General features: G+C 39.1%; 1 protein-coding gene and 1 pseudogene across 1 annotated transcript in view; both read left to right on the forward strand.

Annotated features, from left to right (window-relative positions):
- The window catches only part of Deaf1 (deformed epidermal autoregulatory factor 1), a 451,852-nt gene that overhangs the window by 77,671 nt on the left and 346,617 nt on the right, over nt 1-27,564 (forward strand). The window lies entirely within an intron of this gene.
- Nucleotides 4,215-26,039, forward strand: LOC137615502 (zinc finger MYM-type protein 1-like; annotated as a pseudogene).

Consider the following 27,564-nt stretch of genomic DNA (forward strand, 5'->3'; position numbering starts at 1 on the left):
TGTAAAGAATAGGCCAGACTATTTAATGTGTGTGTGGGCAAAGGGAAAATGATTCCGTAACCATAAAGAAGGATCCAATGTAGTACTGTCTGGCGAGTTAAAAGACCCCATAACTCTCTAGCGGTAGTATCTCAACGGGTGGCTAGTGTCCTGGCCAACCTACTACCTGTAAATTATACAAATTATGAATCCAAGAGAGCAAATTTTGTGATTGGAATTTAACTAAGGTTTACCACATAACTCAGCATGGCCCAAAAATCTTTAAAGAACCTTTCATTACATTTTTGTATTGGTCTTTTAAAATCCTACCAGGACAAATTCCTTGGATTCATCACATCAAACAAATTATTTATAATGGTAATGAAATTTATTGATGTTTTGCATCCCTTGAACTCTACGAAAGTGTTATGAAGACAAACCTGGAGTGATTTTGCAACAGATTCACTCAGTAATTGTGGTGCAAGTTTAGCATTCATATTTGTTTTTTTTCTAATCCATGCCAGATGTTGCGATCTTAATTTATCCCCAAAATGCCAACCCTCGCCTTCCTGAAGCTTATGTAATTCTTCAATGGAATCCCACTTGATAAAGTTTCCCTCTTCATTAGCAAAAAATTTTTTCCCGTAATAAATTCCTAATTAACATTCACATATGGAATGGGTAAAACATTATAAATATCTGCTCTTGCTCAATGTATGAAGAAATGAAATTTTTATATTTTCATAATCTAGACTGGAACCAAGCTCTTTGACCATAGCAGCATTCGTTGATAGACCATCAAAAATCAAAGAGATAATTTTGACCCCCACTGAATGCAGCTTAGCCACATGTTGCCTTAACAAATTAACACGACCAGCTGAACCTAGTCCGCGTGCCAAAAAATAGTCTATTGGTAATTTCCAACTGCCATTGACTGAATTCACTATAAATACAAGTGCTTCTCTTGCAACTGGAATGCTATCATCATCCAGTTCAGTACACATATCAACAAAACCATAAGATCTTGTGCTCTCCGACTCGATTTGTTGCTTAATTGCTATATTTGTGTTACATCAGGTTTCTTCTTCAATGCTGAAAATGAAAGACTAATGAATCCTGATTTTCCATCGATATGCTGGTACCATTTTGATATAGTTCGAGGATTTAGTAAGCATAACGTTGAAAATAAAGCATTTACCAATTAAATGTAATAGTAGGATTTAAATTTTTGTCGAATCTTTGAATACATTCAGAAGTATTACACGAGGTCGGCATTATTAAATGAAGAGCAGGAATAGTTTGTAGCGTGTCTACGCAGATAATGGATGTGTAATGAGCTCCCAACCATCAGGTCGCAACATTTTTGCCTACACTTGGCCTAGACGGCCGACTTTATTTAATCCGCTTGTGATTTGCATCCATTGGATACCGGATGGTATCTGCACCCCTCCCCCCCCCAAAAAAAAACAATAAACTTGGCGCCAAACATCAGACGTACTAACACCCCAGGTTGTACTTCGCATGCCTTAAAGTTTGATGTGTTTGGTCGCAAACTACCATTAAATCCTTTTATGGGATAAATCGGTAGCAAAATATGGGAAAATGTGATCCCAGCATTAAAGTATGCATGTTCCCATCGGCAGTGACGTCATCAAAGGAAGCCTATTAGGGCTGAGCCTCCCCCCAAACTAAGGTCCCAGCCCCCCCAAAAGCACATAGAAAATTCCAGTATTCCTAATCAACATGTAAACCTCAGATATTAGCAATTTAGCATCTATGTCAAATATTCAAGGAAAGTCATAGACCACAGTCAGGGGCCAGTTCAATAAAAAGTATTTATTTAACCCTGGACAGGTAAACGTCTAAATCGATAACGTAACAGGTAAATGTGTAGCGTATACACTGCCGCTTGTTTCAACCTCACTTGGTAGTTCCAGTAATGCATTTTTTTTATGAATTTGTTTATACATATAATTCTAGCTATCTACGACTAGGATATACTCAACAAAATCATGGAAGTAACTTAATGATTTTTTATTAACTGAGACCTGAAAACTTTTGTCGATTTTGAGAGACTACAACTCTCGGGGTCCTGGGAGCCTTTGTCCTTGCTACTTGATAAAAACAGCCTAATGGTAGTTTCTAGGAGTCCCTGAGGCATATTCAGTTGAAAAATGAACCTCCTAGGCTGAAAACAGAAAAATCTGGAAAGAAAAGAAAAAGGGGAAATTTTTAGTATAAAAAAAAAAAGTTACATGTGACAAAAATATTTTTTTCTAATATAAATTATAAATTGAGACTGCTAAAATTTGTATACATAAAATTTGAATAATAGATAAATAAGATGATATATGAAAATCCTGAAATAAAGAAAAGTTAACTATTTTTTAAAATTTTTTCCAAAAAATAACTAGCGCCGATAATGAATTTTCTTCTTTCATATTTACACTATTCCAGTCTATGTGACCTATAATATCCGAAAATTATTGCTAGAATTGTAGAAAATATTAGGATAAAACAGAAAGTAATGAATACTAACCGTTCTGGGCTACATTCAGTGCATATTCAGTTGAAAGATGAACCTCTTAGGCTAAAAACTGAAAAATCTGAAAAAAAACCCGTTACTAATATTAGCTAAATTAAACTATAGATGGTAATCCTACATCCAATATACCATTAGCATCATGTTCTCAAATCATCTATCACCGTTCACAATAAGTATCAAAACACTATTCACAAAAATGAATATATTGTAATCAATATTGTAAAACTTGTGAAAATCAATCACAGTCACTTACCAGGTAAACGTGTAGCGTATACGCTACCAGGAAAAATAAAAATGGCGATTTCCAAAAAACGGCGAGAGAGGACAATGGCAGTTGTTCCTTCGGCTGTGTCTCTGGTCTAACTAACCGGTGCTGGGTAAATTTCCGTTCAGAAGCCGAACCCAAGCGGCGCAGAAGTGAAAAAGGGGTTTTGCGCATATAGGCGGTAGCATATACGCTACACGTTTATCTGTCCAGGCTTAATAAATACCTAGGCAGCTAAGCTAACTGAATGATTTACAAATTTCATTAAAACCAGTGACGAACATATTAATGATATTTGAAAATTTCTATGCTTTAACAGATGCTTACTTCGTGTAATGTTCCTTTTGTGTACTGCAATCTCAGAGTCAGCCATGTAACCTGAAGATGAACTCACACAACTAAGACTAAAAATATATCCAAAAGTACTGCTTGGTTCTTTTCAATGTGATTGGTGTGATAGGTATGAATACTCCGTGACTGGTGACAGAGTTTACTGCTTTGCATGCTGACTCTTAGGTGCTAATGTAAGACAGGCACAGAAAAATGGCATTTGCCAACGAAGATCCTAATCACGTAGTTGAATCACTAGAACTTCAAAAGTTCAAACTCACAGCAAATGATTTTATGCTGAACAGGCTGATATAGGTCTTTCTTATAGTTTATTTATGAAGTATGTTTTGATGTTACTGTTTTGAAAATATTTCATATTAATTGCTCATTATTTGTCATATGTTTTATGTATTTCATCATTTCCTTCCTCACTGGGCTATTTTTCCCTGTTGGAACGCATGGGCTTATAGCATCATCATCATCCTCATCATCATCATCATTAAGATCCTCATCATAATAATAATAATGATAATAATAATAATAATAATAATAATAATAATAATAATAATAATCATCATCTATTAGCGTGCTTTTTTTCCCATTCGTATGGGGTAACATGGTTGCCTTCTTTTGAAGGACTTTGCTTTGGCCTTTGGGGCGTACCATAGTCCCGACCGGCTGCCCTGCCTGTCATCACGTAAACCCCAGTAGCGTATGTTTATGTTGTACCAGCCACCATCGCCCTTCCTATCTGCAGCGAGGAGTCATGGTGTAGTTAGGTTGACAGTTTGAGATGTGTGAGGTGTCTGTTATGTTTTTAGGTGTTAGAATGGTGTATTTGTGCGTGTATTAGTCTGTAACACCCATTTGCTTTACGCAAACCTATCCGTCAATTACATACATAATCCTGAGCTGTCTAGACGGATAGCAAAGTGTCCTCCTTTCTGACTGGTCGGGTGTGGAGTTGAACCCGCGCCACAGACTTCTACGAAGTCCGAGTTTGCTCCCCAAACCGACTCAGCCATCGAGGCTCCAATGATAATAATAATGATAATAATAATAATAATAATAATAATAATGGTGATGATGATGATGATGTATGAATAGGCATCAAAGCATGAAAAAGGCACATACCATGTTATTGCTGTGGAAAAATGGCTCAACTTCAAAATTTTACAGTTGTATGGTGATTTTCATAAACAACTTAATAACCAACTTAAGCAACAGGTTCTTTACAATAGAGAATATATCAAGTTACTATTGAACTTTGTTATTACAATTATTGCTAAAAAAACAGCATTCAAAGGGCATGATGAAAGTGAAAGTTCATTAAAAAAAGGGTGTCTTTCTGAATTTTTTTTGACATGATAAGCAAATTGTGAGAGATTCTGTAACCTGAAAAAAAAAAGATTCATTAAATGGCAAGTATACATCTGGCTTAAGTCAGAAGTATCTTCTCAAAGCTGTAACCGATTTTGTGCTTAATATTATAGCTAAAGAAGCCAGGTCATCACCATTCTTTGCAGTTATATCTGATGTGACTAGAGATGTTAGTATTACCAAGACACTATGTGTCAGCATTAGCTATGTCATAGATGAAACAGTAAAGGAGAGGTTCAGACAATCAATTTCTTTTAAGAATATTGGTGCTACTTCTGTTGCTATTGCGTTGTTAGAGAAGCACTGTAATCTTTACCTGAATATTAATAAACTAATAGCACAGTGCTACGATACAGTATCTTTAATGAATGACAAAATCAGTGGTGCACAGGCACAAATCCGAGAATCTGTGAAGAATCCATGCCTTTATGTACCATGTTTTTCACACAATTTGCAGTTATTCGTAACACACAGCCAGCTGCCTGCCAGAACTAGCCAATTTTTTCAACTTGATTTGAGCTCTGGTTAACTTCATCCATGGCTCAACCTTGCGCCATGATATATCCAAAGACCTCTAGAAAGAAAAAAAAGTTCTGGAGCTTCCTAAAGTATGTCAACACAAATGGGAATATAACTATAGGGCTAGTCAATATCACAACGCTATGAGATTTTGATGGACATTCTAGAAGATTTGTCTAACCATAGAAGACCTGGGGAAGAAAAAGCCTTACCTAGTGGATTCATAGAAGTTTTAAATAAGTTTGAGACAGTCTTTCTGTTGATTACTCTTTTTGAAGTCTTTGATATCACAACCCCACTATCAAAGATGGCATAATGAGAATATGGAACTTGCAAGTGTTTCTTGCATGGAACAAGAAACACTTGAAATTACATGTAACTAAAGAACAACAGACTTCCATTTTAACATCATTTGGTACATCATTTGGTAAAAATCAATTGATTTTGTGACTGAGAGAAACTTAAATTTAGCTATCCGTCAGCCTTCAAGGAAAAAAGAACCATCTTCACGTCTGTTGGAACCCTTTGTAATAGAAAACAGGCCAACGAGACAATTTTGAGACGGTTGAGGATACAAGAGCCTAATGTAAAAGGTCTCTGTGTATACTTATTTTTGGCAAAGTACTCAGTGAATTTAGGCAAATATTTGATGATCCAAAATGCATACTCCCTGGTGTAGTTACCTGCACCCATCATCTCCAAATATCTTAAATGAAAATGACTTGCAGTATCTTGTTGACCAGTATTTAATTGAAGGGGGAAGCCTCCATGTAAAACTACTTAATGCTCAGAGAGCACTATGGGATGATGTGAAATCTATTTCTGATGCTTTAGATAAGCTGAAACCAATGAAGGAAGGTTTCCCCACACTTTGGAATTTAATGCGATTTGGCTTGAACATTCCCTGTCAGTAATGCCAAATGTGAACGATCTTTTTCCATCTTGAAATTAGTCTAAACTCAGGGCATTAATGGGTCAGGAACGACTGACCAGTCTAGGCAAAATTTCTGTTGAGAAAACTAGAGGGGATTCCCTTGATCTTGATAGCGCAGTGGGTAGATTTGCAGCCATCCCAATATCTTTACAGTTAAGGTCAGTTAAATCCACCACTAGGCATTTATCTCTAATTTAATTAAGTTCGATGCAATATTTTTCATGTAAAATGTGATTCATTATTCTATTTTTATTCCTTTCTTTTGGATGAGAGAAATAGCTCCGTTTTATTTTATCTTTTAAACAGTTTTGTTCTTCTGTAAGAATACGCGAAAGTATATTTGCAGAGAATAGTTTCATCATAGTATCTCATGTAATATGTTACCCATATAAATATACAGTATGTAATACGCATGAAACACTCTATTTCTTCACTCCTGCTCATCTACCGAGTTACCATCTAATGGTCACATCAAAAAGATCAAGCTGGTAGGGCTCCAGCCCCCCCAAAACTCAACTTTTAGTGACGTCACTGCCTGCACAGTTAACAGATGGTTTGGCTTGTGAATAGGTACGTTCAGTATACTTCGTCCCTGTGCGGTCGAACGCTGTGGCCAACCCGTCGTACCCAACACAGTTTGGCAGATCTTAATTTATTATTGTCATATCAACAATCTCTTAATATATTTGTATTAATCTGTACTTTGATGTTTTAACCAAGTTCTAAATATGTTAGGTCTGGTCACTAACGGGGATTAAATTGCTTTAACCTTTGGGGTGAGGAAAGCTGACGGCTTTTATTGCCACTCACGTAGGTGAATAGGGGTCAGTTCATTCCTGTCAATCATTGAGAGCATTTAACTTATTGTCTTATCTCCACGAAATTTTTTTTAATAATGCCTAACATACGCGCTGATTTTAGCTGTTGTAGCAGAGGAAAAAATAATTTTCTAATTTACTTTTAAATAAATATCTGGTCTCATAAATTCACAGGCTGTAATGATTATTGTAAAAACGTTTCGCTTAATAATTTTCTGTTGGACATTTCTTTATTGTTTTAATATACTGTAGCTATAACATAATCTTCTAAAACTTCTTGTTAAACAATAAAGAATAAGAGAAGAAAATCCCCCCCCCCTCTCTCTCTCTCTCTCTCTCTCTCTCTCTCTCTCTCTCTCTCTCTCTCATTCACACACACACACACACACACACACACACACACACACACACACACACACACACAAGTTAAATGAATCTGAGGTCGCGAAAAAGGACCAAGATATAATCTGTCTTATTTTGTCAAAGAACTTAATATATTCGCACCTACGTGTGCAGTCATTAAACGCCGAAACAAATTAAGAAGAGATTCCTCATAGAGGCTTGGAGAAACAATTTGAGGCCATGGATATTTAAGTATTGCTGTCCGAAGAAAAACTCGGCCTATTTTACGGAAGAATGGAAAAGGGACCGGTATGGAATTATAGAATTTTCGAGAATCTTTTGATGACCTCTCAATCTTTTAGAAACATGCTAATCCATTCATTATTAGCCAAGGTAAAAGAAAAATCGCCCATGAAGGTCAGGAAAGCCAATTGTATGAAATATTACCACTTAATTACGAAAAAAAAAAAATCGTCCATGAAGGTCAGGAAAGCCAATCTGTATGAAATATTACCACTTAATTACGAAGGAGACGGTGACTGTTGACCAAAGATCTGGATTTGGCCCAACCTTGGTTTTAATTTGAACGAACACCTGTATATTGACTATCTCCGGAAATTTACTTGAAAAATTAACTACGTAAGTTTTTATTATTACTTTCATCGTGTATTTACTTCTTTTACTCATTTGTATGTTATTTTATTATGATATTTTGAATATTATTACCTTCTAATATATTGTGAGTGTTATTAATTTCATTATGCATTTACTTTTATTCTGTAAAATAATATTACATACAGTAGTACAGACAACAAAGACGGAAACCAAGTCATTATGGGAAAATACATTTATTGCTCGATAATGTGACAAAAGTATACAATATTAAAAACAGTTGCTGGGTCATAGAACTAGTGAAATGAATGATCTTGCGGCACTTTAATTACCACCTGGTCCGAAGTCTCCAATATTTTCTGCTAGGATGTCGATCGCAAATGTGGCCAGATGTCCCCGTTCAAACTTACTAATTAAAGTTTTACCCATTATAAACGTATTATGTGTATGTCTGACCTACAAGCTATATACGTCTGACCTACAAGCTATATATGTCTGACCTACAAGCTATATATGTCAGACCTACATGTTACCATCAACAGGCCGTCAAACCCACCAAATCTGTACACTCTCTCATGTACTTCCTTGAGCTCCGTCAGTGCTTTGCATCCAATCGGTTACTGGACGGTACTTGAGATACTAAAAAAAAGTTGCGCCTCACATTAGACATACTAACTCTCTGGTTTTACTTCACATGCCCCAAAGTTTTATATGTTTGGTTGCCAACTTTCATTAAATCCTCTTACAGGAGGAAACGGGAGCAAGATACAGGAATGTGTGATCCCAGCATTACCACCTTAATAACACCGTGCCGAGTATGGAGCAATAGACAGTAATATCGCTGCTTTTTCACTCTAAAGATTGTAGAAAAGCTTATCCCATTTCTTTGTGAAAGGTTCAATTATGAATTTTTTTTTTGCAGTGTTTTTATGTTGCAGACATGAATGTCTGATGTCTAACTTCACTGCTCAAGACATCACTTTCAACAAGATGATGGTGTTTTCAAATGACCATTGATCCTTTTCTTGCCAACCCTTCACCTTTCAAGGAAGCTGTGGTCAGGAAATTTCTTTTGAACGCACTTTTCCACGAGAGCCCGGCCTTTAATTCTTGTATCCTTGTTATTTGGGGAGAAGGCAAAACAGGGCTAAACAGAAGATCATTGCAGATCATTTGCACTTCAGTCTCATCTAGCTTCTCCTCGAGAAGATCCATTTCTTTAGATGTGTCGGTCCTGGCTTCAAGCATTGCTACCCTATTTGTCAGATCAGAAATTAATTTGTCTTTTTCATTAATTTTTCTGTCTGCTTCTTTTTGATGGTGGCGATGTTTGTCCTCCACTACAGCAGTGAGCCTTTCCTCAATTTATGCTAATATGTCTTCGGTCACCCACTTGCAATATGAGGTCCGAAATTTGACCCATAAGAAAGGAAAGATTTCAGGTACTGAATTTCAGCACTCAGGTCGGAAAGCAAGTTCACTACAATAAAGGCCCTTAGAACTCCATTTAAGTTTTTAGAATTTATTTTTTCCAGTGACTGGCCACTCGAGATCTAGGATTTATTGACCTCTTCCATAGAAGAATGCATTTTCAGGTTATAATTAAAAACACAGAAAAGACAAATTGATATGACGTTGGAAGGAGAGAACAGGAAAGATTTGTTTTTGGCAGTTCACCAAAAACTTTAACACCTCATTAGCTTCACCGGGTGACCGCTACCTCATGAGCCTAATTGAGTGTGGGAGGTCAGGATTAGAAAATAACATGTTTGATCAGTAACCAGGTCAATCCCAGAAAGAAAGAGAGAATTTCTAAGTTGGAGAAAGAATAATAAAGGGCCTTCAGCCAATTAAAAGAAGTCTTAACTCTAGTAAAGAGCTGCTTGCATACCCCGATTTGATTATCCCTTTTTGGTTATGTCAGATGCGAGTGGTATTCTTATTGGAGATATTAGATTATGAGAGCTGAAAATTATCTGTTTGCTACATATCACGGTCGCTATAGGCAGTGGCAAAGAACTGTGACACATTTGATCTAGAGATATTGGCAATTTATTGGTTCTGAAGAGGCATCTTAATTTTTTTTCCTAAAAAAATTACAAAATTGTAAATATGTAATTATCCAAGCCATACAAACCTGAAGCTATTTACTATTGAGATATAATTTGGCGACAGCTGAAACTAGCAGTAAACCGTTTAACGAGGTGTTATTACCCTCTGCTATTTAGCGGAGAGTAGCAACGGGTAGACCAGCCACCCCGCTTGCACAAGCAGTAACCAATACAAGCCATTTTGCAATTTAAGAGAAGACTTCCGGGGGGGGGGGGGGGGGGGAGTTGACAACGGGCCAGTATGTATAAAAAGCTTCATGTTTGTTTGGTTAGAAAAAATACATATAATTTTCAAGTTTGTCATTTGTTCCGGCACTAAATACAAGCCTTGCAACTCTTTTCTATGGAGAATCCCATTTAGATGGGTGGAAGTCCAATGCCAACTGGCTGGTCCCTGTCATGGGGTGCGACTCTTGTGCTTCACACGAGCTGTATAATAGTGCATCCTATCCCCAATCATCTTGCTGACTCCCAATGAGAGATAATGGCCGGAACAATTGTGCGGAGGTGTGAAACTATGCAATGTAACTCACGGTAATACTTCAATTGGAGATAGGATTTTTCTTATCTGGACGTTACCCCACTCCTACCTCACTAGGATATTGGGGACATAACAAATATACATTCATATATTAGGATACATAAGGGACGATGACACCCACCTACAGTCAGAGGAGGTCAGCTTACTCAAGCCCCAATATAAGGGAGAACGAAAGGTGAATTGGCTAGTCATACACTCATTCACACTAGACTTACAATTGGGTAATTCTGCCCTCAGCTGATTGGTACTTGTCCTATGATGGAGCTGGTATGTTACTGATCATATTCTGTGGAGCCACCACAGGACCTATGGGGAATGTGTCAAGGCTCCTGAAGATTATGTCTTGCAGGTAGTGGGGGGTGAACATAGACTGACGTTTCTGTACGCCAGCTTGTAAGAGATGCGTCACACTGAAGGGCTCATTCCATCACCTCTCTGATTCAGGAAGAAATTTAGTTCCTTGTAATTCTCCTCTTGACTATACCTGTGCTGACAAATATTCTATTGATCTGTGGTCGAGCTCGAACAGTTTATTTAAGATATTTCCTCTGTGCCATAACAGGACATAATAACAGTTGATCTGGGTCATTTGTTACAGAGACTCTCAATCCATAAGGGCCCGAATCTAGGATTCCTTACCGCCGGATTTCAAGTCTTAGCACTAAACTAACAGATGAAGTTGAGTGTCAATTGCACCCATCCCCTTGAATGGGAAATGTCATAGCTCACTGAGTTCTTTGCAGAGGCTAAAGCTAAGAGAAAAACCATCTTTAGAGTTAGGTCATGTTCTTAGGACCAATTAAAAAGCTCTTAAGAGAAGTTTTCAAGAATTTTAGTACTTTTACTACATTCCGCAGAGGTAGTCTGACTTCTGACTGAGGACATATCTCAAAACTATGTATAAGGAGATAATTACGTAGAGGAGGCAATGTTATCTCCTATTTGTGTAATGGTGAGGCTTAAGGCTGATCGATGGTCTTTCACAACCAACACTGAATAGAGTTTTCCTCCTTTAGGTATAACAAGAACTCTGCTATTGTTGGAATAGTGGCACTGAGAAGAGGGGTGCCCCTTCCACGACACCAACCACAGAATATTGATCACTTCACTTGGTAGACAGCAATAGATGACTCTCAGAGATATCTAGCCGTCTTTCTCGCAACTGGTTGCAAAAAACCTTGTGCCACAAGGAGTTGCGGGATAATCTCCAAGTGTGAAGATGTAGCAAAGCTACCAGTCTCTGTGGAATATCTGAATATGTGGTTGTTTGAGTAGACCGGGAAGTGGAGGGAGCTTCCTCGGTGCCTCTTTGAGCAGTTGTAGAAAGTTCGGGAACCGTTCTGCATGATGCTACATCAGAGCTCTTAGGGTCATTGATAGGCTTGGCGATGTCCATACTTTGTTCAGAAGCCCCTTTACTAGTTGGAGGGGAGGGAATGCAGAGACGTCTAGATTGTCCCACCAGTGTTGGAAGGCGTCTTACCAGAATGCTTGAGGATCTGGTACTGGGGAACAGTACACTGGGAATTCGGTTGATAGACTGTGGCGAACCCCACAAAGTCAATACATTGTTGGCTGTCTTTTGATTCAAAGCCCACTTGGTGCCAACTTTCCCAGTCTTCCTGCACAATTTTTCCGCCAAGATGTTTCTCTTGCCCAGAATGAAGCGGGCTGAGTTGTCCTCCTTCCATCTGATTATCTCTACACCTGGAAGGCAGAGGGGCCATGAAAAAAGTAAGCCATCACTGTGGTGCTGTCGCTCATGACACCACTGAGTTTCTTTAAAGGAGCTGCAGGAAGTTTTTGAGAGCTACAAAGGTTGCTCTCATCTCCAGGAGTTTTATGTGGCACTGTTGCTCGGATCAGACTAAAGTCCAGATGTCGTGAAGTGTAACAGGTAATCTCTCTTTTGAGGCATCTTTGAAGAGCAACAAATTCAGGGGAGGAGAGAAAGGGTCACTCCCCTGAGCCGGTTGATGTTTGAAACCCACCAATTGAGTCTTTCTTCTGCTCTAGAGCTACCGACACTGAGGGGTTCGGTGGGTCGAGGTGCTAAGACCAAAAGGTGGAAGTGTCGGAGTATGATCGGTCTACCCTGAGACTGCCTGCTTCACCACCTGGACAAGGTCAATTAACCATGGGGAGTCTCTTGGCTTAGGTGGAGTGCCAAGAAAAGGGAGGGCATAAGAGTATTTCACTTCGTGCCGTTCCTTGTGCTTGACTTCCCTGAGGAAGTGGGTGCCGTCCTTATATCTGACGAAGGGATCAGCTTGTGAAGTAAATCCTACCTTCCTTTGCAAAGGAACCTGTGGTTCCTCTCACTCTAATAATGATAAGGGGTTTGTGTGAAAAATCTTAATCTTTTTGTTAGGAAAAATACAAATTACTTTCAGATATTCCATTTCACTGTTGTGTGTATTTAGCCACAAGCCCCTCAAAATTCTTTATTCTGTTTTTGTATCATTTAACAGGTGGCTAGCATGACGCCCTATTCCCTGTAGGGCTCTGAGATGACAGGGAGACTTACTGTAACACAGCTTAGCCGTTCCACCTTTTCAACTTTGCACAATTTGATATGAGTTGCCAATCATTCAGGAACTACATATTCTGACCATTATACTGCCTACTGTAAACATCTCTACTCAGGTACCTGGTATGAGTACAATGATTCAAGAGTATCCAGTATTTCCATGGGGAGAGTGTGCAGTTCTGAAGCATATGTGGTTTTCTATGAAATGTAATCTGCATCATCCAAATTATAATTTTGAGAGTGAAAGAAGTTTTTGTTTTGTTCATATTGTGTAAATATGTTTGTAGAATTTAAGAAAGATGCAAGTTCTTTGCTCAGATGTAAGATTGAGAGGACGAAATTGACCATTCGTGTTGCTGCACCTCTTTTGTAAAGTGTTTCCTGATACATGGAGGTTAAATGGCAGTAAGTGGGTGATGTAACTGACAATTAGCAAAGGTTGTACTACTTCAGAAGAGGGAAACCAAAGTGCAAAACTTAGAGTGAGTTAGCTTCCATAGAACATCTGCGTTGTTCAGTATACTAAAAATTATTTGGAGTTTTGAACTGACGTTTATCATATTGGTAACGAAAATTGTGTTCTGCTTCAAGATCGCTTTCACTGAAAATTCAAACGTTCATGTTAAGAGGAATTATAGGAAAATTTTTTTTGACTGTACAGTGTAGGCCTAGCCAGATCTCGAAAAATTATCTAACACTCAACTTATGTTGTGAACCGTGGTTTTTTGTCTGTACCTGTAAAATGATGTTTGTGAAGAATATGTTTATTCTTCCAGTAAGTTAGTGAGAGGAAGGATTCAAGAGTGTATGTATGGGGATATCTGTCTCACCAAGGTATTTTTTTTTCTCCATTGTTCAAAATAGAAGTATTTTTTATTATAAACAGTAAGCGTTTCTTTCTCCTGCATAACCTGTCCCCTACTATGCCACCAATTTAGAGATCTTTTTATATGCTCTTAATAAGATTTTTCTCTCCTAATGTTTGTAAAGTTTACTTGAGTTTGAAAATTATCTTACCTAGAAAGTATACTGCTCCTCTCATTTAGGACTCCGTGCATAGCACTGCGAAGAGACATGGGGAACCCAAGAAAAGAAAATAGGGAGATTTGAGGTTCTAGCCGAGTCCCCTTGCCCTGCATAAAAAAATCGAGGGGTAGTGCCCAGTGCCCAGTTCTCTTGACTGTCTACCTTTTGACGAGATTTCTGGGTATTCCACTGTTTTATCTTTTTGTGTTGTGAACATTGGAGTGTGGTCAGCATTCGGACTCTAGGCAGTCCGGGTGCTACACCTGGCCACAGTCCGCAAAACACTACATCGCAAAGTAGACTGACAGCGAGGAGAGCATTGACAAGGCAAGAGCTGATAGGGCATGCTTATGTGCACACCTTTCTCAGCTCACACAGGTAAGGTGCAGGCCACCTATGCGCAGCTGATTACCTAATCCAGTGCCTGCTAGCGAGGTAGAATTTGCCTTACTCTAGATGATGCTTCTTGCGCGTGCGAGTCTTGATGGAAAGACTCAACCAAGAGAGCGCTACGTGTGGCAGAGGTGAAGTGCGCACCTTCGTCAGGCAGACGAGCTCTGAGGTGGTAGAACTATGACATCGTTGGATGTAGGGTCAGGGTGGGGAGAGAAATCGTGAATGGAACGATGTATCCCTCTTTGAGTACAGAGTACATATCCACCCCTGCCAATAATGAGCAACTTAGATCGCACGCAGACTCCATCAGGCGGAGGAGGTTGGCCACCCACCTCTTTAGTGCTAGGTGAATGGGTGTGCAATACTGCGAGACTCGGGTCTGTGCTGATGGCCAAGTGGAATGGATCAGATAACTCTCATACAACCTGCCTCCCAGAGAAGCCTGGCGGGTAGTGTTAATCACTCTTACAAGATGGGGCATTCGCTCGTAAAAGGCAATTAAGGCTGTGGGAGATAGGTTGTACCAGAACCCTTATCCTCAGGGAAATAATTTTCCCCTCCGACTTATCGAAAACTAGGATGTGTTCTGGGCTACCTGGTCAGCCATATATCCAGTAGGGTAGCTAACACTTCCTTGGGATAGTGACTGTCCCCCCCCCCCCCCGAAAGGTTGGCAAGTTCAATTAAAAGGGACAAAGATCCTTGACTCTCATGCGAAAGGATAATTCTCATCGGTTATTCCTGAGGGACCGTGAAATTGCCTAGCAAGTAAATATAAACATCTTACGTTGATTGATTGATTGATTGATTGATTATTATTATTATTATTATTATTATTATTATTATTATTATTATTTGCTAAGCTATAACCCTAGTTTGAAAAGCAGGATGCTTTGAGCCCAGGGGCTCCAACAGGAAAAATAGCTCTGTGAGGAAAGGAGACAAGTAAAAATAGAATATTTTAAGAATAATAACATTGAAATAAATATTTCCTAAATAAACTATAAAAACTTAAAAAAAAGGAAGAAGAGAAATAAGATAGAATACTGTGCCCTAGTTTGCTCTCAAGCAAGAAAACTCTAACCCAAGATAGTGAAAGGCCTTGGTACAGAGGCTATTGCAGTACTCTAGACTAGAGAACAATGGTTTAATTATGGAGTGTCCTTCTCCTAGAAGAGCTGCTTACCATAGCTAAAGTGACCAAGAGGAAAGTGATGTTTGCTGTAAAAATACAGTAAAAATCCTGGAATAAATGTTGCTAGGCAATTATCTTTAAAAAAAATGGATATATTGATGTAAAGGAGTGATCGAGATGTGCCACTAGTTGCAAGCAACTGCTCTGTAAAGGGGGAAAAATACTGTCCGCCAATTGCCTTCAATCCAGTGGATGTTGGCCATGTAAGTATGATTACAGATCAGTAATATCAGAGGAGTTATTACCCTCTAGAGAAAGATGCTATTACAGCAAATCTCCTTAGTGATCGTTGCTGAGCAAGAGACAGGTCGCTAATGACCGATCGCACGCAACTACTTCCGAAAGGCAAGACTGTGACATATCCATTGCTAGACTGGTAATGTATTAATAAGTCTATTTACTAACCAGTAACACAGACCAGCGAGGCGGGATGAGCATACGGGCGTAGCCCGAATGATTCGTTACATCCAGAACTTGATTACAGAACATTAATCAATGTTCCTTAGAAACAACGATTACTTTTGAATATCTTCATTTCCAATTGGCAAAACACGCATAAGTTTCAAATGTTCCCTCCCAGGGAACAGATTCATGTATGTGAAGTTTCGGAGTCTAAAGTATTTTAAATACTAAGACGGCCGATCCGAAATTTAAGAAGAATCTGTCTGGAATGAAGGAATAGTCTACTTGAGGGTAGACTACCTATGTTTTGTTACCCCTAACTTCACGTAAGGAATATAGCCATCAAATCTAAGGATTTATTAAAACGGGGTTCTAATTGTATAATGGTACATACTTCCTGTTGGCTGAAAAAGATGGCTTAGTGGCATATAGTTGCGCAAGTGTAATTTCTTTGTCTCCGGGTAAGTGTTCGAAAACGAGCCTGAGCCCACTTGCGGGAATAATGTATTTAATGTATGTATGAAGAATCGCAACATTATTGCCCAAAGAAATTGGTCATTGACAAGCTGTAGCATTGTTAACACGTTCGTGAGCATGTGTGCGCCCACGAAAAGTACTTGCAACTTGTGCAGCGATCAAACTAGCATTGGTGTTAAAGGTTTGCCTGCCTGCCTTGTGGGTGGGGCAAGCATCCCCATAAGTGAATACTTGCTTGTTATCGTTCGTAAATGTCAGCAGAATCTGATACTATTCCCTTGGGACTAGAGGTTTGTAAAAAATTACCTTGCAGGGTCATGTCTTATTAGTTCTGAAGAGCTCTCCATTCCGTAGGTACAAAAAGCCTGAGAAAGTAACTCCGAAGGATTACGTTTCACTAAATTCGGCCTTTAACGAGACTTGTTGTGGCCCGGGGGCACGAGGATGGCATGCGCCACCGCAAGTAATCAGCAGTAAACCGTATTTGCGGAAAAACCCTGAGGTTTTGTCTTGGTAATCCTCTATGTGCAACCGAAGGAGCGCCCAGGTATTAGCGAACACTGGTGAGTGTTAGTGAATGCTGATGAGCATTAGCGAACGCTGGTGAGCGTTCGCGAACACTGGTGAGGGCTAGTAAACGCTGGCAAGCGTTAGCGAACGCTATTGAGCGTTAGCGAACGCTGTCGAGCGTTAGCGAACGCAGGCGATTGCCAGCCAGTGTCAGTAAGCGCTGTTGATTGCCAGCCACTGTCAATGAGTCCTGGCGAATGCTGGACTATGAATGAATAGTACCATATGTAAGGGTTGTTTGCTTAAGCATGTAAAGAACCCAAACCCCTCCCAGGAGCCCAGAGGATGGCAAGTAAGTCCTTACACACTCGTCCTTTAGGAACTCGAGTGTTAGCAAACGTAGCAGGAGCTGATGAGATAATTGCAAATGTGAAAGTTTGTGCAGGCAACTTAACAGTCTGTGCATGATATCGCTCTTCTGTATAGCAAGCTAAAGCTCGAACAGTTACTTATAGTGAGGAGACGAAGTTTTATTAAGATGTATTGCCTAGAGAGATCTGCGCTGTTCTCATTGTACTTGTGTGCTATGCAACAAGTCCCAAAAGGGCAAGCGGGATATTAAGAGCATAGGATGGCAAGCGCGTTGAACACCCTCGCTATACAAGAAGTCATGAATGGGTGAGTGAAGTACGAATATTAAGAGCTTAGGATGGTGATTGTTGGAATTGTGGCATATGAGAGGAGGGTATAGCACTGAATTCCCACATGGGCACATGAAGTATTAAGCTCTTAGGATGGCAAACGCTCTGAACAACCTCTACTGTTGGTAAGTGTTGGGGTAGGCGCATAGGTATGAGTGCATGCTGAACTCCCTTAACTCCCTTAGCTGTAGTTGTTTGTCATTCTCTTGTCAAAGAACATTGGCGTCAATGACCTCCAATGTCAGGATACCAGAGAATTTCAAATCATTAAGAGTTTAAAACTATGAGGCCAGGACCCATAGGTCCTGGCCTTATAAAGCTCCATGAACTTTGTTGTGCCCCAATGCATTATGTAGGCCATCACTCCGCAGAGTTATAGCCTATGAGAGGTTTAAACCATAAGGCATAGGTCCTGAAGGGTTCGGCCTCACAAAGCTCTAAGAGCTTTGTTGTGCCCAAAGGCACGATATTGGCAATAACTCCCAAGAGTTAAAGCCTACGAGATTCATCGATGGAAGAGGTGGCGACTGCAAGCGGGTGTCAGGAATCACTATCTGTGACAAAGACTCTGCGGGGCATTGCTCTCAAGACTCGTTTTGTAACCTGAGGGTATGGCCAGCTATGAGCAGTAACTACAAGCATTCACCTAACTCTGAAGAGCTTTTGCGGGGAATGGACGAATCCAATTCCATTAGAGACATCATGCAGAGGGAAAACAGTCAAGTGAAGACCGTCTTTCCCGCAGGTGGGAAAGGCGATCAAACTCTGTTGACACTGTCGGCAATTTTCCCCGTGATCTGGGAGATTGCTGGACAGCAGTTGGTGAAGGGTAACTCTCCCTCAGAAGGGAAAGTTGCCAACACCTGGTGAAGGTTAACTCTTCTTCGGAAGGACAAGTTATCCAACACCTCGAGACGGGCCTCTAGGCAGTGCTCTATGCCTCCCGTTAACGAGCAGATCTCAGGTTGAAGGTCGGTATTGAGTATTGCCTGTGAAATGTAACCGATGCTTGTTTCAGGATTCCCCCCAAAGGAATTCCTCCTTGACTAGAAGCCCTGAAGCTGTAGGAATGAAGGTGAGCAGAAGTAATATTTTATGCCAGTAGGTGGTTTATTATAGTTGTTAAACCGAATAGAACAGACAACGTCTGCTCTCCCTCTTAACGAGAGAATGCCTTGGTGAAATCATCCTTCTTCAACCGGGAATATTGTTTCCATGTTGAAGCATTGTGACTGGCTTTCGAATTTGGGGAAATTGCTCCCCCAGTATGAATCTAAATTTATTTCTTTCGTCTATTTCTCTTTCTCAATACTACTTAGACCTCCTCATAATTTTATACATTTGTCTTGCTGTCCTAACACTCTTTTTAATATTTCTTCTATCTTTTATCTTAGTATATTTTTTATGTTTATTTTTTATTTATTTTTTTATTTATTTAGTTTCTTAAATGGCTTGGATATTTCCACATTCAATATTACTGCCTGCTTAGATGAATGGGAGAAGGGATCACGATTAGGAGATATTTGCATTCAAAGCTATATGTTAGAGTATATGATGATCTCAGCCATCCCGAAGATGGTTTGTACCTTTTTTGGCAGAACTAAACTCAAGGGCTGAGTCATCAGAATCTGAGTGGATCCAATCCTTGAGGTAGGACTCTTGGCTTCTGACTGGAAGGCCATTATTACAGATATGGGAGGATGATTCCATATTTCCTTGGTCTCAGTTCTAACAGTCGGGTTTAGCTTACACCTGTACCATTTGGTGATATCCCAGGGGTAGGGTATGGAGTGGACCATCTATGAAGTATGCTCTCGCTGTGCCAGTAGTGAAGAATGCAAATTTCCTCTCCGACATATGATATAATCTTAATATTCTCAAGCAGGTAAACCAACCAAACAAGAAACCAAATAAAAAGAAAAAATCCCACTCTTGACTATGGACCCTCCGACACTATTGACGATGTCTGCTAGTTTAATTTGGGAAAATTATGTTGACGACCCAGGAACTAGAAAGGACCATTTTACTGATATTCCAAAATTAAGTAATTTGGGTAGCACAGGGAAACTTCGAATCCTTCATCGTACTCAAATTCAAATCAACAAACTGATAATCTATATAAAGCGTTTGAGTGCTATGGATGCATAAAGCAAATAAGAAGGAAACTTGAAAGTGAAAAATGCAATGTTTTAATTGTTTTAAATTTGGACAGCCATCTAAAGTTTGCAAAAATGTAAAAAAAAAAAAATCTGTGGTATTTGTTCTGATTCTTAGCATGGAGAATGTACACTTGAGGCCAGATGTTTAAACTGCAATTCAAATCATAAATCCACTGACAGGAGCTGTGAGCTGTATAAGTTGGAAGAAGCTGCCCTCAACAAATCGAGTTTAGAACATATAAGTGTGAAACATGCCAAATAACTACTAAATGAATCAAATAGCTATGCAAAGGTATAAAAATCAAACCCACCTAGTACTGCCAGTAGTTCTAAGAAATGAAATACATCATCTAATAATAAATTGCTGCATGATAAGGTAAGTATATTGCCATCTGAGGCTTTGCCACAGTGTATTAAAACTGGGCATTGTCCATCTCTGTACAACCTTCGTCCCCCATTGCCAACAATAATACAAACCTCTTTCAGGCCATGTCCTTGCCTGATTTAATGGAGGTTCCATTTAAAACCAACTTATCTGGTGCACCTGTAGTGTGGAAGGTGGAAAACCCGGGTAGCTCACCACCTATTCATTGGAAAAGAGAGAGTCCTCCACCTCTCTAGCCCCTTTTGCATAAGAAACATTAGTTATGGCATCAAATAAATTTTTATGCTTTGTCTGTTGATGTTTCCGATCAACTGAAAGAATGTAAATAAATAAAAAATTCAAGTTGTTCAACTATCCCCCTCAACATTTAGATAAAATATGAGACAAAGAAAAAGACAAACATAAAACCCAATATATCAAGACCCTCTCTAAAGAATCCTCTGGGAAATAGTGTTAGATCAAAAATTGCCAGTGGGATGACTTCGTCCAAAGTGTCTTCCAAAAAGTAAACCTTAGTTTTTTCCTCCATTTTGCAATGAAATTGTCAGGGTTTAAGGGCCAAATATGAACTTAATCTCCTCATCCATGAGCACTCCCCTATAATTGTATGTCTACAGGAGAGCAAGCTCGATGCTAATACATCTAGTCCTCTAGAGTGTGAAAGCTATAGCACACCATAGAATCAACAAGCAGAGAGCCATTGTGGAAGTCTTATATACGTTCGTCGAGATGTTCCCCAAATATCTTTGTCTATGTGTATCCCTCTGCAGGCAGGGGTTGTACAAATGGATATAGGTAGAAACTACACAATTTGGTCTCTCTATTTGCCCCCCAAATGATAACATCTCATATGATAATGTAGTAGAAGTGATTCAACAATTCCCTCAACCTTTACGCTTACCGAGAGATTTGAATGTAGATATCCTGTTTCAGTAATTGCAAGGGGCAATATTATATCAGGCACTTGTTTACCAAATGCTCCACTTTCAGCACCTTAAGAATCAGATATCTGTTTGAGGTTCAAGGTGAGGATGGTAGGTTCATCCTAACCAAGATTCTTGGACATGATGGGTCTTACTATGATAGTGATATTTTTAGAGTTGTTTCAGACGCAGTTCTTCTGAAAGCTGTTTAACTTTCATAGGGACGTCTTTGCTTTTATGGTTTTAAATTGAATTTTTTTTTATTCTTTATTAATAACAAAAGACCTAAGATGTCAGGATGCCAGAAGGCTCCAAATCAATCAATCAATCTTCTCCAAGTCAAAATAAAAAGTGGTTTGTGTTGGCTACTGCGTGTGTAAGCAGAGTGGTTAATCTACCCCCCTCCCTGCTAACTAGCTGAGGGTAGTAGCACCTTGCCAAAAGTTTTACAGCTAGTTTCAGGTGTCACGAAAATATATCTTCATAGTAAAGAACTGAAAGGTTTGTTTTTGGTGCCAGAATAACAAATTCACTTGAAAAGTGATTGTAGACCATTAAGAGATTTAGGCTTCAAAGGTAATTTCAATGGAATGAAAGATTGTTAGAATATAATAGATTTGATTTTAAGTATATTACAGATATGGCTTTTAGAGTAATTTTTTTATGCTTACTCGAGAGGGGCCGTGTTATGGGTGACGAGGCAGAGAGAGAGAGAGAGAGAGAGAGAGAGAGAGAGAGAGAGAGAGAGAGAGAGAGAGAGAGAGAGATAGTTACCATCCTTTCTGAATATGCTATGAGATAAGTTCTTTGTTAAATGCAATATTTTTCATTGCTTATGTGAAACGCGCTCTGGAGAACATTATTCGTGATTGGTCTTTCTTGATAACATTTCATGCTTGACGGGAAAATGAAAATAAATGCAGATATTTTGTTCAACACATGTAAGTCCAACAAAATTGCACTGTTTAAGATATAAAGTTAAAAAAGGAACAAAAAAAATGCCTTGAGACTTGTGATGCAAACATAACAGTTCCATAAATAAGCAAAATAGTACGAAATATCAGATTGCATCCTGATTGGCTTTCAGTCTGATCTGGACATTGCTATAATTATCCAGTGCTGAGCTACTGATAGTCAGGAGTATTGACTAACGGGCAGTGATATGTCTATACCCAATCAGATAACTACACACCCAGTCACTTAAGCTTTAGATCAAGAAGTTCGATTGCACTTAGCTGTAGCCCAAACCGACTGATCTCTGGATGGCAACTGCTTACTGGCAGTTAGATGTCCATTGACTGTTTAGGTTGGGTACCATCTGCTTCACCATCGGTATTGTTGGAGCTACACTCATCTTCAAATGGTACCTTCAAGAAGAACACTCCATTCCGTGATGTGCTTGCGATTGTGACTTTGGTGACTAACTTTTGTCATCTCCGCTATGTACTAACGGGGCTATTTTCTTTTCTCAACGATCTTGGCTGCTATCTATAAACCGTTAGTTGGATCTGTGTATTGACCTGCTAATTTACATATAGTTTTTATATTTCGAGCTCAGAGATCTTAAGTTTCCATGTGGGCTCTTCAGGCACACCATAATGTTGATTTAGCTTTTTGGCCACTGAATAAATGCTTCAGAGATTGTTTGTTGTCTGTTATCAGAATAGTGCGTACACACAGCTGTGCTAGCTTAGTGTCCATCCCATCATATAAGCCTTTATCATAGTGTTCTTCATGATAACAACCACCCTCTAAGCAAGCCCATTCATCTGTGCAGACCAGGGAGAGGCAGTATTATGCTGAAACTTCCACCTGTTGGCAAATGTCCGAAATTCATTTGATATGTACTATGTATCATTACAACACCTTTGGTGCTTTAAACATGCTGAACATCTTTTTCAAGTAAGCAATGGATACTTTATTACTACTGGATCTTCATGTTAAACAAAAAAATACAGACAACACTCATCATATCATAGATGCCCTACATACAGACGTAATTGTATTTCAGGCTTAATCAAACCTAGGATAGTCGCCCGATCATGACTCTTGAGGACGATTCTATCTTTGATAGACAGTTCATCCTTATATGACCAATAGGGTCTCAACAACTTTTGGGACCCGTTTCTGCCATCAGGATTACCCAGCTACAATTATGTCACATAGAGTGCCTAGTTTAGGGTCTGGTGGTCACCTCCTGAAGCACTTGCATCTTCTCATGGCTGAACTGGATTAAGTTTACTATGACATCAAACTCAATCTGGCTTGTATGTCATGGTACTTGGCAAACATGAAACAGCATGTATCGGGAATCCAGTATTATCTCACCAGGTTGGTAAGACAATCTGTATAATCTTGAGTGGCTTGTGTTAAGGGTGCGAAAAGCTTACCATATACAGTACACATGCATGAAACTCCTCGCACCCATATACCACTACCAGCAGTTTGCATTTTGTGTTTACGTACCGAGGCACTGCTTGGTGAATGGTTTGCTTGTAAATGCTATTGATTTTCCTTCTTCCATCAAGACTGCATTTAACATTATTAATGAGCTGTCTTGTATGATCCATTTCACTTTATTGAAACTGCATTAAGACTGCTCCTAACGTTAATAAATTGCCCTCTCATATGAGTCCTTTCACTTTATTGAAACTGCATCAGGGTTGCTCCTTACATTATTAAAAAGATGCCCTCTCATATGATCTTCACTTTATTGAAAACTTTTTTGTGCCTTGCATTCCAATTGAATGTATTGTTCTAGGTAACAAGCTCTCTCGGTTGCCAAGTATGGTGAAGCATGGCAAGAATTGCGCCATATACATGGTAATGCTGAGAAATTCCTGCAGTTCATTGAGGTTTTCAGGTAACAGCAACTAGCGAATGGCAGCCACTTTGTCAGGATCTGGCCATATGCCATCAGCGGAGTATATCAATCCGATGATTAAAATTGTCAGCAGCTTAAACAAGGACCTGTCCAAATTTTAGACTTTTCCCCCTTTTCTGGTCTCTCACATCAAGTTTAACAGATTACATGTGTTCTCCTTTTTGCCTGTACCAGTCACTGCCCTGCCATCAGCGATGCCTGTACACCCAAGAAATGTCTCCAAAATAGCATCAATTCTCTGCTGGAATACATATCACAACACTATCAACATAAATGGTAACCTCAAAAGCTTATATCTCCTGAAGGGTAAGTTAAACATGGTCAACATAGAGCTCTCCTCACCCAGACATACAGACCAGTAACCATTCTTTACATCTAGCTTGTTGAAAAAGAGCTCAACCTGAAACTGATGGCCAATCTCTTTTAGAGTAGGTGTTTTGTGAATAATTGGTTGAGATATACCTATATGCCTTCATTCATTTTCTCTACAAACCTGATATTAAACGCCCAGCTTTGTCTCCTGCATTATGACATTCAGACATTGTATCTCGTTTATCTCCTTCTAAATTGTCTGTTTGTGCTGTAGTGAGTACTTTTTGGTTGCATGTATGACTTGAGGAATGTCTGGGTTTAAGGTCAGGTGGAGATTACTCTTGAAGTTACTGATAATGTTAAACCGTGGTGGAAATTTCTCTTTCAGATTTTAAAGTGCTGTCTCCATCTGTGTCACAACTTGCTTTTTCAATGCATGAATTTTCCTCACACCTGAGTGATACCAACTCCATCTCCTTGCAGTTGATGAGTCCAAGGATTGCTGGACCTTCTGACTGCTCTGAAGAAAGCCACTTTCAACCAGCCCAAGTGTTTGTATTGAAGTGAAGGGGTTATAATGTTATGCTGCTCTATCATTCCATCATTGTGAGTGCTCAGGTGCACACCGTGCCTAATCCATGAGTAATGGTTATACAGTAGAATACCGTTTTTCTAGAATCAAATGATGAAATAGGCACCAAGATAACAGGTTTAGGTTTCCTTCTGCACCCATGTCCAGTTTCAGTCTCGGCGTATTGCTAATTTGACGTTTAATGTCGTGTGCATTGACTCATGTGCCCTAACTGATTCAGTTGTAATCACTGTTTGATAAAACAGGTAGGATCCCCATCTCTGGTTGCCTTGTCTTTTCTATCTTGTAGACCTGGTGGATGTACAGCTAATCAGCCCAAGGATTGCAGGACATTCTGACTCTGCTCTGAAGAAAGGTCTTTTCAACTAGCCCAACTATTTGTACTAAAATATGATAGTTATACTGTCATGTTACGCTTATCATTCCGTCATTTTAAGTACTCAGTTGGATACCAAACCTGACCTGTACTTCATCCAATCTTGGGTATTCATCAGAAACCAGTATTTCTGGGATCATGGGGTGGAATAGATGGAAGGGGAACAAGTTCCGGTTCCCTTCTGCACCCATGTCCAGTTTCAGTCTCACCGTATTGCTAATAGTGCTATCCAAGACAATACATTTATGTTGATGGTTGTGTGCGCAGACCCACTTATAATCACAGTATAATTAACCTAGTAGAATTCTTTGTCTCTGGTTGCTTTGTCTTCATCTACCTGGTGCACCTAGTGGCTGTGACTGTTACTGTGACTGTGAGCTTTCACTATCTTTACTGTATCCGCAATTGAGACCTTTGCTGTATATCCCTCTAAGTCCACTTTCGTTAGAGATGTTAATGTTCCTGCTTCCATTTGGGCACATCTTTGATTGACATCTGTGATATAAAATTGATATATCTAAGACCAAGGTAATGCAAATTGCAAGAAGACAAGGACTTCCAATAAACATGCAGATTGGAGATGAATATGTGGAGGAAGTCAGTCATTTCAAGTACCTGGGAAGTATTATAACACAAAAAGGTAACTGCAATGAAGAGATTAAGAGCAGAATAGCCCAAGTTAAGACAACTTTTGAGAGAGAGAAAAAAATTAATGGGAAAACTGAAAATGGAAATGAAGTAAAGATTTATAAAAAGTTTCGTATGGAGTTTAGCAATTGTCAGATGACCGTTTAACTGCTCGTCCTTCTCAGCAAATTTGCACTTGCTAAGATTGGTAATCGGCTGAGAAAATCCCTTCTTTATTCATTGCCACGTTGTTGCCTTTCCTTGAAAGTTGTCCACTCCAGTCTAACATTCTTCGTGGGCTCTGTGTGACAATTATACTTAGCCCACACATTCTCAAGCCTCTGTTCCTGCTCAGGTAGATCCCAACTGTTATACTAGTGCAGAGCATCACCAGTCATTAATAGAACATATGACACATCTTTTACTTCAATACATTCTTTTTGTTAAAAAGATAATTGGTGCCCTCTACTTAAATAGTTAATGTATAGAGGACCAGTCCATAGAGGGACCTTTGAGATTCACCGTATATTCAGAATTCGTTTTCCACCAATGTACAGTCATAAGCAATCTCGGGTACAGCAACACTAAACAGAAGGCACTACAGTACTACCCTCACAAGGTATCATCTACCTGTTATGATTCTACCACTTCAACGGGCTAGATAGTACAACCTTGGATCCTTCTCTTGTTATGATTATTTTTTTTCCTTTGCCTAAAAGTATAGCAAATAGTCGAGCATATTGGCTTTCACATTTTCATATTTCTTCATACACCAGACATTACCAACCAAACCACACCATTCTTCCTCACTAGTGGCTAGCTACTGTTATGTAGTGCTTACTTTCCACTTTATATGGATAGAAGAGACTCTATAGCTATGATAAGCTACTCTTCTGGGAGAAGGACACTACAAAAATCAAACCAACGTTTTCTAGTCTTGGATAGTTCTAGAGTTGTTGAGCCCTGGTCTTACACTGTCTTGTGGTATAGTTCTATTCATTGAGAGTGCACTTAGGCCCACTATCCTATAATTTTTCCCTCGTTTGATTTTAAATATGTGGGGAAGGCTTGATAATAGGGCCAAGAATGCCTGATAGTTTATTAAAAGGTTGCCTTATCCTTATTTGTACCCCCATCTTCATCTATGATATTAATTTCAAAATCTTTGTTACTGTTCTTCCATTAGTTGAAATGGTTATCCTGGAGGTTACTAAGCATTGCATTGTATTTTGGCTCAGCCATGTTGACCAATTTTGTCGTAATATTTTTTCTTTTACTTGATCTATGGATTATATTTGTATTTTCTCTGTATATAGTCATGTAGGTTACATATTCTTTTTGTTATCAAGTTTGTTCTTAAGAGTGAAGGAAGCTTTATATTTTTTCATTCTTGTTCTTTCTGAAGATATTGAGCAAAATTTCCAACCAGTTTATGCTATACTGTGTCAGTGTTGTCTAGTGTATTGCAATATTAATGGATTATATGGTAATATTAGATACCTTACAGTTTCCTCTAGACTATGATATTCTTTTATGTAGTTTCTCAAAGAGACACTCGCCTGAGCTACTCATTCCAGGTTTCAATATACCAATAATTTTGAAATGGGATGCCATTCCTAGTATAAGATATATGGTGGTACATTATTAGGGCTGAGTACCCTGCACTTCATAAGTCCTTCTATGAATGTGGACG

This window comes from Palaemon carinicauda, chromosome 21 (assembly GCF_036898095.1).
Source record: "Palaemon carinicauda isolate YSFRI2023 chromosome 21, ASM3689809v2, whole genome shotgun sequence".
NCBI lineage: Eukaryota > Metazoa > Arthropoda > Malacostraca > Decapoda > Palaemonidae > Palaemon > Palaemon carinicauda.